The sequence below is a fragment of the Musa acuminata genome, chromosome BXJ3-7, assembly GCF_036884655.1.
Source record: "Musa acuminata AAA Group cultivar baxijiao chromosome BXJ3-7, Cavendish_Baxijiao_AAA, whole genome shotgun sequence".
Lineage (NCBI taxonomy): Eukaryota > Viridiplantae > Streptophyta > Magnoliopsida > Zingiberales > Musaceae > Musa > Musa acuminata.
Window position 1 is genome coordinate 17,980,128 of NC_088355.1, and position 17,717 is coordinate 17,997,844.

General features: G+C 43.1%; 1 pseudogene; it reads right to left on the reverse strand.

Moving 5' to 3' along the window:
- The window catches only part of LOC103992018 (pyruvate kinase isozyme A, chloroplastic-like), a 41,846-nt pseudogene that overhangs the window by 769 nt on the left and 23,360 nt on the right, over positions 1-17,717 (reverse strand).

The window sequence follows — 17,717 nt, forward strand, 5'->3', positions numbered from 1 at the left end:
GGTAAAAGAATAATAAAAGACTTACAGATGTTCTCTGTCTTCTTTGTTCTTCCAAACGAGGATAACGCTGAGAAGCATTCACTCACATTAACCCAGCAGGAGTGATCACACATTAACCCAGCAGGAGTGATCAGTTACGTTAAGTACATGAAGAAGGATAATTCTAAGTAACAAATTCATTTAAAAAACTTCAAGCAGTTTTCCCAATCATCATATCATCCACCATTGTCCAACGTATTGAGATATAAAGAGGATGAACAGATTTGACATTTCTCACGCAATCTTTATCATGAGTAAGAAGATTACATAGCAGGGCTTGCAGATCACAGTGAATGACAGAAGTGAAACAAGAGACATGGCTTGGAGACTCCTACAGATCCATTATCCGAAAATCCCAAAATCTGTTCAATGGTTCGAGCAACAGCATGCTGAAAAATAAGTGCTTTAGCCATTAGGGTTGACCATCATAGTTGTTTAACGATGTAAGGATAGTTCTACATGTTTTAGATATTTTAAGAAATACAAAAAATAGCAGCAGATGATAGTACCCAGATTTATGAAGGATAAATCAATTGGGATAGCCACCGATGAAAGAACCAACAAATACTGTGGAGCAAAGCATCCAACTACCTCTCCCAAGCTTGCCGATAGGATCAGACAACTTATTAGCATTCGATAAAATCTGCCTCATGGTACATGCATCACCTGAATAGATTGCAACATGTCGGACAGTGCGATGACCAGGTCACCAGGCTGGATCATTCCTCTTGCCTTGAGCAAAGAAAATGTGCGGTTGAGGTTGCTCTCCATGTCATCGGAGAAACTAAGACGGAAGGGTATGAGACCCCATTGAAGGTTCAGGTGTCGCCTCAAAGATGTTGAGGATGTAAATGCAAAGATCGGGCAATCAGGGTGGCACCGTGAAAGAAGAGAAGCCATGTGACCTGTCTCTGTGTACACAAAGACTGCATCCACTTCCAAGCTGTTAGCTGTGAAGCATGATTGACAGGATCAGGAGCAACAAACAAGTTCTTATCATAAGCACTGGAACGAAGATATGATACTAGACTAACTGCATAAAGCATATCGGGGATTGGCTAGAAAAAGACAATAAAATCAAATGCATAAAAAGGTGGCACAAAATTAGCATATTTCTGTTGTCCAGTAATCAGGCACAAATGGATGGCATTGCCAACTAAAATTATATTATTGCTGCAGATAAAATATTACTTAAAAGGTTGCCATAGACTAACCAGGTCTTATTTGAATTGAGAGCATCTTTTTAGACAGTAAATCAATCAAAAAATAAAAAGATATTTTATTCATGTTACATACAAATTCATACAGCACAACATAAAATTTTCAATAGAAACAGTCTTGGCAAGGAATCAACTGGGGTTCAAAAATATAAATTTTCCCATCGCAGGAGCTTAAATTCAGCAAATCTGGAAACAATTACTTACATTTAGAATATCATCACTAAATGTCAAAGTCCAAAAAACATCTCCATGTATAAAAAAAGAATATATAACTCAGAAGAAGGAAAAAATACAGATAGCAAGCCAAAATAACTCATCACTAGAACAACATAACTCATTGAAGCAAAGAAATTCAGATAACACGTACCGATGAATGGTTATCAATGCCATGCTATTGTTAAAGAGCCTAAGCTAAGGAATCACTTCACAAGGACAAGATACTGTAGTGAGGAAGCTGCATAAAGACTTAGGACCTGAGTGCTGGAGAGCATGTGCTCTGCTTCCCCTCCCCTAGCTGAGTCTCCACCTGCAGAGGCGGACAGGCCCCCCGATCCCCCTTTCTTCCCCCGCTGCTACACAAACCTCTGAGGCAACACCTCCCTCTAAGCCGCTGAATCAGGAAAACTCCACTGAAAAGAACCCTGCCCCCAACCAGAGTTCTCCCCCAGTCTCCAAAACCCCTCCCTCTTTCTGGGCTAGTCTTTTCTGACAAACATCCTTTGTAGACCCATGGCAATTCGATGCAGACTTGGTTGCAAAGATAGCGAAGATCCAGAAACATTCTAGGCATGTTAGATCTTAGATCCAATGGAGGTGCACAACTTGAAGCTCTGTTTATATGGGAAATTCTTTGGGAAAGCCCCACCCTTGGAGGTTCTTAGAGCAAAGCCCCCTTCCCTCTGGAAGCTACAATCAACACTCCAGATCATCGACCTCACCTGTGGGTACTTGTGCTTCCACTTCCAGAACGAGCAAGACATGATGAACACGCTAACAAGAGGTCCCTAGTTTCTACGGGGAGTGGCGTTAAACCTCTTTCCTTAGCGTGAAAACTTCCAGCCACTCACGGAGACAATGATGACAGCATCTACATGGATCCAACTACCAGGACTCCCCATCGAGCTGATGTTCCCCATAATCCTATTCCGAGTCGTCACCTGCATAGGAAACCCGCTAAAGGTAGATGCAATGACAGCCTCGAGTGCATGAGGAAGGTATACTCGCGTCTGCATTATGCTTGATTACTCATAGCCATTACCTAAGGGCATCTGGGTTAGAACAGAGGATACCAACTTCTTCCAAACTATCGCCTACGAAAAACTACCAAATTTCTGTTCTTCCGGTGGTGTGGTGGGCCAATAATGTCAATCAGTATGGCTGCAGCAAGCCGTCGGAGCAACCAACCCCGACGGGCAAGGAGGGCTCCGGCAGGCAGGGCTTTCGTGAACTGTTGGTCAGCAACAAAGAAGAACGTTTTGTTCAGGTTGACACCGAGGCCTCTGAGGAGATGTACGGGCCTCAGATCAAAATCAAAAGGACCTGTAACAGCAATCATCCCTCTCACAACGGTCATGCACCCACTGCCCATTACAACAAGGCCTCTAATCCCGCTCCTAATCCAGATCTCATGGATGAGGGCTTAACAAGGGCCCAGTACCCGAAACCACAACTACATTCTACAACACCCAAATCTCAACACGCTTAGAGTCGACCAGGCCAGCTCACACTCCCCCATACCTAAACTTGCCGCATTTAATACTTCCCCCTCCATCCCGAGACTACACTGGCTAAAGCGTCCTCTTCAAAGGACACAAGCAGCACAAGGCATCCCACCCACGTGAAACCCCACATCACCTCGTCAGTGCTGCCCTCGAAACCATAAACCTCAGCTGCATCAACCTCTTCGTCTGCACCACCCCTCCCTGTTAGGATCGGAGCGGCACTAAGAGGGGGGGGGTGAATTAGTGCAGCGGTAAAGTGTGATAAACTTTTGACGATTTAAACACTTTCGGAAACTTCGTACGATAAAAGTAACGTTTTCGTTTGAAACCGTTTCGATTGCGTTTTAACTTGAAGAGATAAGTAAGACGGAGACAAAGAAGTAGAGCATTAAAGTACAAATGGTTTGCAGTAATGTAAATGACAATAAGTAAATGCAAACCAGAGATCACGCCGATTTTACAGTGGTTAGGTCAAATGACCTACATCCACTTGTGAGGCCCCTCTTCGATGAGGCTCCCACCTTCCACTAGCAAATCTCTTGAAATGGAAGGGCAAATACCCCTCTTACAACTTTTTACAAGCGGTTCACTCTCTTACAGATTTTCAGCAAGAAAGAAGGAGGTGAACACTAACAAAATTGAAAACAAGACTAGCAAAGACTTTTCTAAGACCTTTCTCTCAAACAATTGCTGCTCAAAAAGTTGTGTTCTCAGCTGAGACTTGAGAGGTATTTATAGGCCTCAAGAGGATTCAAATTTGGGCTCCAAAAATTTGAATTCTCTTATGTTCCCGATGCTGGCAGTGCCACCGCCCAGCGCTCGGGTGCTGGACGATGCAACCGCCCAGCCCAGGAGGTGTCACCGCCCAGCTCTCGGGTGCTGGGCGGTGCCACCGCCTAAGCCAAATCAGCTCACTGGTTGGGCTCCAAACTTGGCCCAAACCAGTCCAAACTCGGGCCCAATTGGCCCCTACTTGAGTTATAGGATTAACACCTAATCCTAACCCTAATTAACGTGCTAACTACGAATTTAAAGACATTTTCTAAGCTATTACAAAGTCCGTAAGTCAAGACTTCTTCCGGCGAACTTCCGATAAACTCTCGAAAACCATTCTGCGGACTCCCGGCAAGCTCCTAGACTTCACGATTTGATCTTGGCGAGTTCCAACGAGCTTCTTCGGCAAGCTCCGATCTTTCTCGGTGAGTTCCGCGAACTTCCAACGAACCTTCCGGCGAGCTTCCGAAAAACCCTTCGGCAAGCTCCCTACTCATTCTCGGCTAGTTCCGGCAACATTCCCGACGAACCTTCGGACTTCCGTCGAACTCTCGAACTCCCAATAAATCCTTCACGCTCGACTCCAGCACTTTGTTTCGCTTTATGTCTTCATCGTTATCGTAGTTAATCCTGCACACACAAACCAAAACTCAACTCCGATCTAGACAATTATTACAACGCGAATTGACAGTCTGTTGCCCGGCACGTCATTGGTTGGCGCTTCGTCCGATTCTTCGGTGCATCGTCCTCTCTTGCGGCTTGTTGCCCAATCGGCGGTTGACCTCCGCAACCTCGATATCCTTGGCGCAATTTCGCTCTCCTTGGCCCGATGCCTGACGTTCGAAGCATTCAGCCATCCAATATCCTGACGTGATCTCTTCCGGCGCAACGTCAATTCCTCCTGCGTCAACTGTCTAAACCTGATCGAGTAGACCTGCATTGCTCAAAATGCAGTTTAAATCATAAACACATATCAAGTGGTTTCATCATCAAAATACGAGATTCAACAATCTCCCCCTTTTTGATGATGACAACCACTTGATGACGGAGTTAACCTTAACTCCGGGAGTTTAAACAAACTCCCCCTATCAATATGCCATATTGATAGAACCTTGAATTCAAACTGAATTCAAGTCATTGCAATATTCATCATGAATACTTGCAACACATCATCATGAACATATGCATAAACTTATGCATATCATGTCATCAACATACTTCTCCCCCTTTGTCATCAACAAAAAGGAGAAGTACAACTATTCTTTGTGTTTTTAATATAAGTTCAACTCATTGCATAAAAAACATAATATCAAGTTTTATCATCATGCAGTTTTGAAGCTAGAAAATTTAGCAAGTATTGCATCATGCTTAGGACATTCAAGCTATCAAGTTTTAGATATGCAAGTTTTACAGCATACAAGATAGCACTTTTGGTAATGTTCAAGATAGCAAGTTCTACATCATGCAAGCTCGCAATATTTGAGATGTTCAAGAAAGCAACTCTTGCTTCTTGAAATATGTAAATTTGTCAAGTTTTGCTAGATGTGCAAGTTAGCATTTTTGCCTCTTAAGATAGGCAAGATAGCACATTTGCTTCTTTTGAGATAGCAACTTTTTGCTTCTCTTTAGACTACAAGCTAGCAATTTTTACGATATGTAAGTTTCACAATATACAAGCTAGCAAAAATTTCGAAAGCAAATGCAAGATAACTTTCTTGTGTAAGCTCATAATTCTTGCTTCCTATTGCAATGTGCAAGTTGCAAGTTTTGCTTCTTGAGATAGGCAAGCTTGTGATGTTCAAAATAACAAGCTCTTTCTTCTAGAAGTGCCATTTTTGCTTTCTTTGCAAAGTGTAAGCTAGCAAAATGTTTGAAAAAGTGATCAAGTTTTGCAACATACAAGCTAGCAAAAATTCCAAACTAGCAAGAGATAATGTTTTACATGAGGTAAGCAAACAATTTGACAAATGTTACATTTGCATCTTCTCTTTTGAGAAGTGTAATTTTTGCTTTCATCTTGAATTATGCAAGCTAGTTAGTTTTGCCTCTTTTCATGATGTCCACTTTAGAAATTCTTGCTCCCCCTTTGTCATTGTCAAAAAGAAGGGAAGACCCTTATATCAATTTTCATATTATGACAAAGGTAAGTATCATTCTTATTTGTGCATCATTATATATTCAAATTAAAATATATACAATTTCAATAACCTTATTTTTCATGCACGATACCGAAAAATAAATCAATCATCATTAATAAGCATATCATACATGATACTCAAACATTAAAATTTTTAAGCATTTATCAACATGTTGATCATGATACCAAACATTCATCATTTAAAGCATTCATGATACACATCATATGCAATAAATACATCATGTACATCATTATCATAAGTATTGCATACATCATTTTAACTTTATGAATATTTCATCATTGCATGCATTATACCAAAACATTTCAAGCCATGCAAGCCATAAATACAAAGAAATCATGTCATGAAGGATAAAATCATTTGAATACCAAAAGACATGATTCATATAGTAAATATCTTCTTTAAATAAAATATCAAGAAAAATCATAGGAGTACAAAGAAGAGATCTTGTTTTAAAAGAAAAATCAAGAAAAATCATGATTCATTTAGAAAATCTCCTCTCAAGAGAATATCAAGTAAAATCGTAGAAGATTGATTAATGAGAAATTTTGATTTATAATAAAATCTCATGTATCGAATGTCGAGAAATCAAAATGATGATTTATATAAAAAATATCACAAGTTATATTCAAGAGAAAAATCATCATTCATTTTCAACTTATTCAATTTGTCACATCAATATTTCTTAGATATGCATGATACCAAAACATGGTTTTAAATCTTTAACATATAACATGCATAAATTGAAGGAGTGAATCCTAACCATATTCCTCGGTCAGAGCTTTGCCCAGCCACCCTAACCCGTCAAACCTCCCTCCCTCCCTCCGCTCCCCTAGCCACATAACCGAACGCCCAAAGAAACCCTATCCACCTTCCCTCCCTTTCCAAAAAGGGCTGGCCACCCCTCTAATCCCTCAAATCCTCCTAGTTAATCCCTTCAATACTCCCCCCTATATTTTTCTAATCCACCCACCTAATTCAACTGATGGCCGCTTCACCTTTAAAGCTTCTCCCCAGTGCTTTCAGAGCCCCTAACCACGTGGTCCTTCGCCTCCACAAAATGATCTCTTTAGAAACCTCATTGACAAGGTGGAGCAGGCGTTCCGCTGAGCTACGAACTGTTCCAAGAAAGACGATGGCGCTTTCCTGCACGATGAAGATGACACTGAATGGATAAGGCTCTTGCAAAAATAAGGTTCGAAGGTGAGGAAACCATCGATTTAGGGAAGTCCCCGCACTTGACTACTTACATTGAAATATAAATCCAAGAAGAAGGTAGACAGCTAAAATCTCACTACTGAGTTTGCCATTGCCACAGGTACCACGATCACCCTCTTAAACCCAAATGATAAAACATCCTGTTCCACGAAAGACGATGGTGCTTTCCTGCACGATGAAGATGACCCTGAATGGATGAGGCTCTCACAAAAACAAGGTTCGAAGGTGCGGAAACCACCGATTTAGGGAAGTCCCCACACCTCACTCCTTACATTGAAATATAAATCCAAGAAGAAGGTAGACAACTAAAATCTCACTACTAAGTCTACCATTGTCACAGGTACCACGATCACCCTCTTAAACCCAAATGATCAAACATCCTAATATCCTCTTGTAGAACTATAGAGGGGTCCAAAAGAAGGATGCCTCAGGACACATCCGACACCTGATAGGCTCAAACCATATCTCAATCTTCATTCTCTTGGAGACCTACCTTTCGCTCAGGGAGGCCGTGGCCTTCACTAGAAGGCTTGGCAAGGAATGGCACGAGGATATCACCCAAGCCCAAGGTCAAGCAGATGGAATATTGGTTGCTTGGAGATTCGACCAAATAAGAACGCACCCAATATGTAAGAATCAACAATGTGTTCACTTAATAGTGGAACAACAAGGTACGCTTCCTTGGCTTCTTATGGCAGTCTATGCTAGAACTCATGCTGGTCTTCATATGTCTCTCTTGAATAATCTTTCTAACTTGTAACTTTCTAACATTCCTTAGATGATTTGTGGGGATTTTAACTGTATTACTTAGGCTTTTGAGAAGTCTGATGGCAAAGAAATTATGCTTAGTTCTTTTGTAATTGCTTTTCGAGATTTCCTTTTGGACTACAATCTTAATGACATCGACTCTTTGGGATCAACTTTTACTTGGTGTACTAACAGGTTCGGTGTCTCTCAGGTCTCCACTGGCCTAGACATAGCTCTTGCATATGATGTTTGGCTTTATTCCTTCCTGCATGCTCATGTTAAACATCTCCCCCAGAAATTTTCGGATCACACACCCCTACTTATTTCCCTCAACCACTCTGATCATGCTAAGAATACTTATAGACCATTTAGATTTGGGAACATTAATAAGGCCTTGATTAATACTGAGGTTGAGATCAAGGCCCTTGAGCTTAAAGAGAATAACTCTACCCTCACCCTGAAAGACCACACTAAGCTCCGATGCCTCCACAACAAATTTACAACTCTCTCTAGACAAATCCATCTCAAATGGAGCACTACAACTAAGACTAAATGACTCCAAGAAGTCGATAAGAACACAAAATACTTTCACCATATTGTGAGACAAAGGAGGAGAGCCAACACAATCCACTCCATCAAGTTGGACAACAAAGTCACTAATGAAAATATTGACAACATTAGAAATGCCTTCACCAAGTTGTCATGAACGGTCGTCGCTTTTGCATGCTTGTACAGGCACACGACAGTATGTTTTGCCTTGGTTTTATGTGTTTTTGCTTGAAAAATGTAAGCAATGACAGTTCGCAACGTTGCAGTGCGACCGCTCTCTGAGTCGGGCCAAACTGCCTCGAAATGGCTTCGTTTACGCGTGCCACGACCTGTTTTCTGCAGACTGCAACCTCACGCAAAACATCAGCCATCTTAGCACCCTAGAACCCCCCGGGTGGCACTAGGGGAGATGGGGCTTCGGGATAGTGTCGGGCGTTGAATAATCTTCACAAGTTCGCACGTTAACTTGACGAGAACTTGCCTTCACGCCCGACACTCGGTGAGCAGTTGTTTGCGGACTTGCAATTGTTCGTTCAACCTTCTAAAGTCCTTGTTTTCTCCTTTCTCTCTTGAACTCAAGGTGCTCACTAAATTGGTTGTAAAGCTTCCCTCTTCGTGAGATGTTGGGACTTGTTCATCGCTCATTTTCAAACTAATCAACTTTCTGTTTTACAGGTCCTTCGAGACCTGTACGAGGTTGCAACTAGGCTGACCCTTCGGATGCATATGTCGCAAGGGCACCTCAAGACTTAGGAAATCCCAGCTAAGTCCGAGGAGTTGGCACAAGGGTGCTTCACGACTTAGGCAACTCTAGCTAAGTCCGTGACTTTGTCGCAAGGGTGCCTCACGAATTAGGAAATTTCAGCTAAGTCCATGACATTGTGGTATCAGAGTGGGCAGGCAATTCGAGCAAGCAGCGAAGAAACTTCACAATCTCACCATGGCAAAGCATCGTGGCGAATCGAGCAAGACGGGGCAAGCCGGACCATTGCCCCAAGCAACCGCAGGTGGGCTGCAAGTGTAAACTCGCTCTCATGCTGTTGGAGCCGCTTAGGAGGAGCGCGACAGCGAACATGATGAGCGAGAAGTTGGCTACTCTCCGTGAGCGGAGGAGGCACAATCTGGAGCACCAACCGGGAAAAAAAGCCATAAGGAGAGACTCAATGGTGGAAACCCGCCTGGATGTTCTTGAAGCGAGCTTGGAGGAACTTTACCAAGGCCAACGAAGGCTTCTTGGGGTAGAGAGTTTATAAGAAGAAGCTGAATCCCGAATCGACAAGGTTGAAGCCCTAGTCGATCAACCGACGGACGATACCAAAGACTCCGTACAACATTTGCACGAAGTCGTGGCGGAACTCACTTCCAGAATGATAGTGCTCACAAGGGCACTAAATGCGGGAGGGAGCAACACCCACGTTGCGCCGCCACAAAACTTGAGGGCACTTGAGCCACATTGCTATGAAGGTGCTAGGGACGCAAAGGAGCTCGAGAATTTCTTGTTTGACATGAAACAGTACTTTCAAGCTACAACGCCCGATTCTGAAGATACAAAAGTTTCAAAAGCAACAATATATTTGAATAGGGATGCAAAACTTTAGTGACAAACCCGTTAGGAGGAGATCCAACAAGGTCGGTGTCGAGTGGACATATGGGAGGACTTGAAGCGAGAGTTGAGAACTCAGTTTCTACCCGAGAACACAAAGTTCGTTGCAAGGAGAAAGCTGAGACAACTCCGCCAAAGTACTTCTATTCGAGACTACGTGAAGCAATTTTTGCACTGATGCTGAATATATAGGACATGTCCGAGAAGGATAAGCTATTCAGCTTCCTCGATGGCTTAAAGCCATGGGCTCAATAGGAACTGTATCGAAAGAATGTCACCGATGTGATCGGGGCAATTGCGACTGCAGAAAGGCTCACCGACTTTATTTCCTCAGAGGACTCAAGGAAAAGGAGACGATCGTCAGGAAATCACCCTCCAAAATATTCTCGAGGGAAGGAGCCCCGATGCGAGTAAAGGAAGAAGAGTTCCCACAAAGGGCTAAGCTCAAAAGACAATTCCCCAAAACCTGACGGTTGCTTTTTGTACGGAGGGTCGCACATGGTGAGGGAGTGCCCACAAAAACAAACACTCAATGCCTTAATAGCATCAATCCATCCCCCTAAATCAGACAAGGTCAAGGTCTTCGCCCTCAATTCAAGTAGTTCAGAATCCAACAGCGATGATGAAAAGTCGCAAGGTCTACAGATGGGAGCAATGTGTTTGTTGAATACATTGCGAGGTCAAGTGGGGGAGAATATGAAGGCAAAGCTACAAAAAGCAGGGAGTAACGAGCTGATGTATGTGAACATTAAGCTCAATAACCAAACAACCCATGCAATGGTGGACACGGGCGCTACTCACAACTTTATTGTCGATCGAGAAGCAAAGAGACTTGGGCTGATCTTAGAGAAGAACTCAAGTCGGATGAAGGCAGTGAACTCGGAGGCCAAGCGGATCTCGGGTTGGCACAGGGAGTCTCCATCAAGATCGGAACATGGAGCGGGAGCATAAACATGATGGCGGTGCCATTAGACGACTTCCAAATGATTATAAGAATGGAGTTCATGCACGCAGCGAAGTTGGTGCCAATGCTGTTCCTGAACTCCCTATGTTTGATGGGAGGTGACGACCCTTGTGTGGTTCCTATCTCTAGGAGAGGAACCAAGGACCCCAAATAAATATCGGCATTATAATTAAAGAGGTACGAAAATGAGAATTAACCTTCGTGACTGCTGTGAAGCATGAGCCACTTGATGGAGAGGCTATTTCTGAACCTGTTATGGTGGCGAACGTTCTGAAGGAATTCACAGACGTATGCTACCCGAGTTGCCGAAAACTCTGCCACCACACAGAGGCGTGGATCATCATATTGAGCTGGAGTCGGGAGTGAAGCCTCTAGCAAGACTACCATATCGCATGTCCCCTCTAGAGTTGGTAGAACTTAGAAAGCAGCTAGACGAATTGCTAAGCGGTGGTCTCATCTGCAGTTCTAAAGCACCATTCGGAGCTCCAGTTCTCTTTCAAAAGAAACAAGATGGGAGCCTCCAACTATGCATCGACTATCAAACCCTCAATAAGGTGACAGTGAAGAACAAGTATCCCATCCCGCTCATTGTGGACTTGTTCGACCAACTGGGCAAAGCAAAGTATTTCTCCAAACTCGACCTTCGGTCGGGGTATTGGCAGGTGCGCATTGCTGATGACAACGAAGCGAAGACTGCCTACATGACTAGGTATGAAGCGTTTGAGTTCTTGGTGATGCCTTTCGGCTTAACCAATGCTCCGACCACATTTTGCACTCTTATGAACCAACTATCAAGGCGTATTTGGATAAGTTTGTGGTCGTCTACTTGGACGATATCGTCGTCTACAGCTAAACGCTCGAGGAGCATGTCGAGCACCTTCGGACAATTTTCAAGGCTCTCAGGGAGAACACTTTGTTCGTGAAAAGGGAGAAGTGCTACTTTGCTCAGACAAATATCTTAGTCTTGGGGCATCGAATCGATAACGGTTCAATTCGGATGAACAAATCAAAAGTGCAAGCTATTGCGAAATGACGGACTCCAAAGGTGCCGGAGCTGAGATCCTTGGTTTCGTCAACTACTATCGACACTTCATAGCTGGGTATTCGAAGTGCGTAGCTCCACTGATAGAGTTGCTATAGGAGCAGCCTTGGAGATGGTCTGACAAATGTGAAGCGACATTCCAAGATCTAAAGGTTGCTATGTTAGAAGAACCGATGCTCAAATTGTCGAACTATGGGGAGCCCTTTGAAGTCCATACAAATGCTTTAGACTTCGCTATCGGGGGAGTACTCATGCAGGAGGGTCACCCGATGGCCTACGAGAGCCACAAGCTCAACGAGACCAAGTGGCGGTATCCGATGCACGAGAAGGAGATGACAGCGGTGGTCCACTGTCTACGAGATTGGTGGCAATACCTTCTCGGATCGCGATTTATGCTGAGGACGGACAACATTGCTTTGAGTTACTTCTAAACTAAAAAAAAACTCCCTAAAGCAAACACGATGGTAGGACTTCCTGGCCGAATTTGATATGGCAATGGAGTACAAGCCCGAAAGAGCAAATGTCGTAGCCAATGCGTTGAGCCTGAAAGTGGAGCAGGTGAATGCCTTCCAGCTGGAGGGTAGAGGCCAAGTTGATGATGAAGAATGTGGTGAAATATTGGGGAGTTCCGCACAATATCATCAATGATCGAGACACTCGGTTCCTGGGACGATTATAGACCGAGCTATTCAAATTATTGGGGTCTAAGTTATACTTCTCCATAAGCCTCCACCCCTAGACGGATGGCCAAACTGAAAAAATAAACTCACTCCTTGAGCAATATCTTCGGCACTACGTGAGTACCAACCAACGAGATTGGGTGAAGCTATTGGACATGGCCCAATTCTCCTACAACTTGCAGTAGAGCTCTGTATCCAACAAGAGCCCATTCGAGATCATTATGGGATAACAACCATCGACTCCTCACTCCTTGGCTATCAGGTATATTGGAAGTAGTCCGTCAGCATATCACTTTGCAAAAGAATGGCACCGAAATGTAGATATTGCACGAGCTTACTTGGAGAAGGCGACCAAAAAGATGAAGAAGTGGGTAGACTTGGGAAGGTGATTGCAAGAGTTCAAAGTTAGTGATTTAATGTTGGTGAAGATCCAACCAGCATTACTCCAATTCTTTAGGCACAAAGTACACAAAGGATTGGTGTATAAATATGAAGGGCCCTTCTCAATTATCAGTAGGGTGGGCAATGTCTCCTATAAGTTGTAGCTGTCGGCGTGGCTCAAAATTCACAATGTTTTTCATGCTAGCAACTTAAAAGCCTACCACTCAGATTTGCAAGATGCTTCCCAAAGTGTTCCAACTCGGTTACCCCTAACCAGAGCCTCCTACGAGAAGTGAGTTGAAACCATTTTAACGGATCGCAACATAAAGCTACCCAATGAAGCTAAGCAGACCGAGTACTTGGTGAAGTGGCGAAAGCTTCCCTGAACCGAAGCCAGTTGAGAGCCCGAAGATGTCCTACGACATGAAGAAGCAGTCATAAAAAACTACCAACAAGCATCGACAATTTAAATGGGGGAGAATGTCATGAATGGTCGTCGCGCACCCGCAACAACTTCGTTCAACGAACCGTTCGTCGTTTTTGCATGTTTGTACAGAAATATGACAGCATGTTTTGCGTTGGTTTTATGTGTTTTTGCTTGAAAAATGTAAGCAACGACAGTTCATAGCACTGCAGTGCGACCACTCGTCGCGTCGGGTCGAACTGCCCTAAAATGGCTCCGTTTTTACGTGCCACAACCTGTTTTCCGCAGACCGCAGCCTCACGCAAAACGTCAGTCATCTCAGCACCCTGGAACCCCCCGAGTGGCACCAGGGGGGATGGGATTCAGTGTAGCGTCGAGCGTTAAACAATCTTCACAAGTTCGCACGTTAACTTAACGGGAACTTGCTTTCGCGCCCGGCACCCGGTGAGCAGTTGTTTGCAGACTTGCAATTGTTTGTTCAACCTTCTAAAGTCTTTGTTTTCTCCTTCCTCTCTTGCACTCAAGGTGCTTGTTGAATTGTTTATAAAGCTTCCCTCTTTACGAGACATCGGGACTTGTCTGTCGCTCATTTTCAAACTAATCAACTTTCTGTTTTATAGGTCCTTCGGGACCTGCACGAGGTTGCAATTAGGCTAACCCTTTGCGGATGCATATATCGCAAGGGCGTCTCATGACTTAGGCAATCCCAGCTAAGTCCGAGGAGTTGGCGCAAGGGTGCTTCACGACTTAGGCAACTCCAGCTAAGTCTGTGACTTTGCTACAAGGGTGCCTCACGACTTAAGCAATTCCAGTTAAGTCTGTGACAAAGTGGTATATAGACCTACGAAACTCCCCTTTCCTTTCCACCACCCATCCCTCCTGGCCTCTCTTGCCAACTATCTCATCTAGTTCCCATAGTGGGCTCACAATTTAGTTTATCCTCTCTGAAATCACAAGAGCTCTTAATAATATGGGCCTCAAGAAGAGCCCGGGCGTTGACGGATACACCGTGGAATTTTACAAGAGCTACTAGAGCTCATTTGGGCCAAACATCCTTAAGGCTTTCATAGATTTCCACTCTCACCCTAGAATTCCCTTCTTTTGGTCTAGAACCTACTTGGTTTTCATTCCTAAGAAATCTAATCCTACTGTAATTTTTGTCTTTAGACCCATTTCTCTTTGTAACGTCCTGTATAAACTCCTCTCTAAGGTTATTGTTAATACAATGAAGCACCTGCTAAATGACCTAATTGCACAAAACCAATGCCCCTTTATACCGAGCCGTTCCATACACGATAATATTACCATCGCCTACGAATTGGTCCACACCATGTACTACTTTGAGGCCAAGTCCTCTCTAGCCCTTATTAAACTTAACCTGACTAAAGCCTTTGACTCGATGGGAGGCAATCACTGTTGCTTTGCAGCGTATGAACTTTCCCCTCCCATTTATCGATTGGGTCAATGAATGCATCTCTTCACCTAGCTTCTCCTGTATTATCAACAACTCTCCATCCCAATGGTTTCATAGACACAAAGGCATTAGCTATGGGGATCCTCTATCCCCCCTGCTCTTTGTCATAGTGCAACAGATCTTCACCGACATTTTAGATGACCTTTTCGATTGAAAAAAGATCTCTCCTTTCAACATAAAGGGCTTTAAAATCACCCACATGATGTTTGTCAATGATATTATCCTTTCCATTAGAGCTAATGACAAATCTTGCAGACATCTCCTTAAGGCCTTGAAGTCATATTCAGCCATTATGGGCCTTCAGGTCAATAAGGGCAAATCTGAGATCCTATTTCCTAAAAGTAACAATCCGACCACTAAACACCACATCAACAACAACCAAGGTATAAAAGATGGCAGTTGGCCCCTTTACTATCCAGGCGCCTATATCCATTACAACAGATTGCCCAATAGGTATCAGGACGTTATGATCGAAAAGGTCCTTGCAAGATTTCAGGGCTGGAACTATACTATGTTTTCCTAGATCGATAAATCCATTCTTATCAACTCAATGATCAACACTATTCCCTTACACATACTTATGAACACATGGATTTCTGACTCCAATATCAACAACATCATTAAACTCTCCAGAAATTTCTTGTGGAATAACAACCCTTCCCATAAAAAGATGCCCCTCTTAAGTTGGGACTGTGTCACCGATCCAAAATTGGAGGAAGGGCTTAGGCTTAGGGACCTCCACCTTGTTAAATCCAGCGATTTAAAAAGGCGCTTGGACGCTCGCATAGGCGCTCGGGCGAGGCGAGGCCTGAGCGCCTCGCTAAACTTCCAGGCGGCGCGCTTCAAAGAGGCGCCGCCTGGGAGCTCGCCCGAGCACAGGCGCTGGGCGCTTCGGGTGAGCGCCTGGGTTAAACCAGGCGACCGAACCAGGATTTTAGGTCTGGTTCGGTCTCCGGTGGTTAGTTGGTTCAATCGAACCAACTAAAACCGCTATCTGCTGTCGTTGCCCAACCCTAACCCTGCTCGTTGCTGCTGCTGCTCCTGCTCCCGCTGCTTGCGGTTGTCGCTGCTTGCAACCGCTGTCGCCGCTCTTGCTCACTGCTGCCGCTGTCGTTGTCGCCGCTCGCCACTCCCGCTGCCTCCTTACACTCTCGCTCCTGCTGCCGTTGCCTCCTTACACTCCCGCTGCCGCTGTCGCTACCTCCTTACACTCCCGCTCCCGCTGCCGCTGCCTCCTTACACTCCCGCTCCCGCTACCGCTGCCGCTTCCTCTTTTCTCAGTCAGCACCCCTTTACACTCTTCCTTCTTCTTCTTCTGTATACTGTTAATAGTATACTGTATACTATTAATATTGTTAGGTTTATTTGAAATTATTAATTTTCAATACTGTTAATAGATTAATAATATATTATTTTAATTTTAATACTGTTAATTTTTATTTATTTGAAATTATTGTTAGATTTCAAGATAAATGGCAAGTGTACATAGCAACTCAATAGAGTCTCCAATGGCATAAAAAAAAGATCGTGCATGGAAGTATAATTATCTGAAGGATCCGAAAGATCCTAATGCAGTGACTTGCATATTCTGCGATAAGACTACTAGAGGTGGTATTTTTCGTACAAAACAATATCTAGTAGGAAATTTCAAGAATGCAACAGCTTGCAAAAAGTGTCCACCTGAGGTAAAAGAAGAGTTGCTGAGTTATATAAATGAAAAGAAGACACAAAAGAATGAATCTTACGGGAATTTACCAGAAGACAATGTTGAACATCTCAGGGATGAAGAAGAAGATTATTCTATGAGTATTAACCCAAGTGGGAAAAAAATATACGACAAAAAAGGAAAAGAAGTTATGAGTACTAAGAAGGGTAAAAAAGGACCGATGGATCTATATATGTTTCAAGGATCCCATAAACAACAAGCGCAAGCAGAAGGCTCAAAATTTAGACAAACAAATATAAGTGATGCTTGTAATAAAGAAATAAGAGGAAGAATAATTCAACACATTGCTCGCTTCTTCTATCAGGCTAGTCTTCCCCTTAGTACAACTCGTTTAGACAATTTTAAGGATAATGATTGAAGCTATTGGAAGATATGGTGTAGGATTAAAACCTCCAAGTTATTATGAGATGCGAGTTTCATTGTTGCAAAAAGAGTTGAATTATACAAATAACTTACTAAAGGGTCATAAAGAATCATGGACAACACATGGTTGCTCTATTATGTCAGATGTTTGAACTGACAGAAGGCGTAGGAGTATAATTAATTTTATGATTAATTATTCTTTAGGGACTATGGTTGTAAAGTCAATAGATGCTTCATCTCTTGTAAAATCTGGAGACAAGATATATGATTTATTTGACAACTTCATGGAAGAAATTGAAGAACAAAATATCGTTCAAATCATAACCGACAATGGAAGCAACTATGTATTAGTTGGTAATATTCATCTTTTGAATTTGTTAATTATTTTATCTTCAATTAAATGTGTTAAACTCTTAAGTCTTATCATTTTTGTTATCCTTTGTCTCAGGTAAATTGCTTGAAACAAAAAGACAACACTTGTATTGGACTCCATGTGCAGCATATTGTATTGATTTAATGTTGGAGGATATTGGAAAGATCTTAGACATCAAGAAAATCTTAGAAAGGGCAATTTTTGTTGTTGGATTTTTTTATAATCATATTGGGGCTTTGAATATGATGAAAGAATTTATAGGG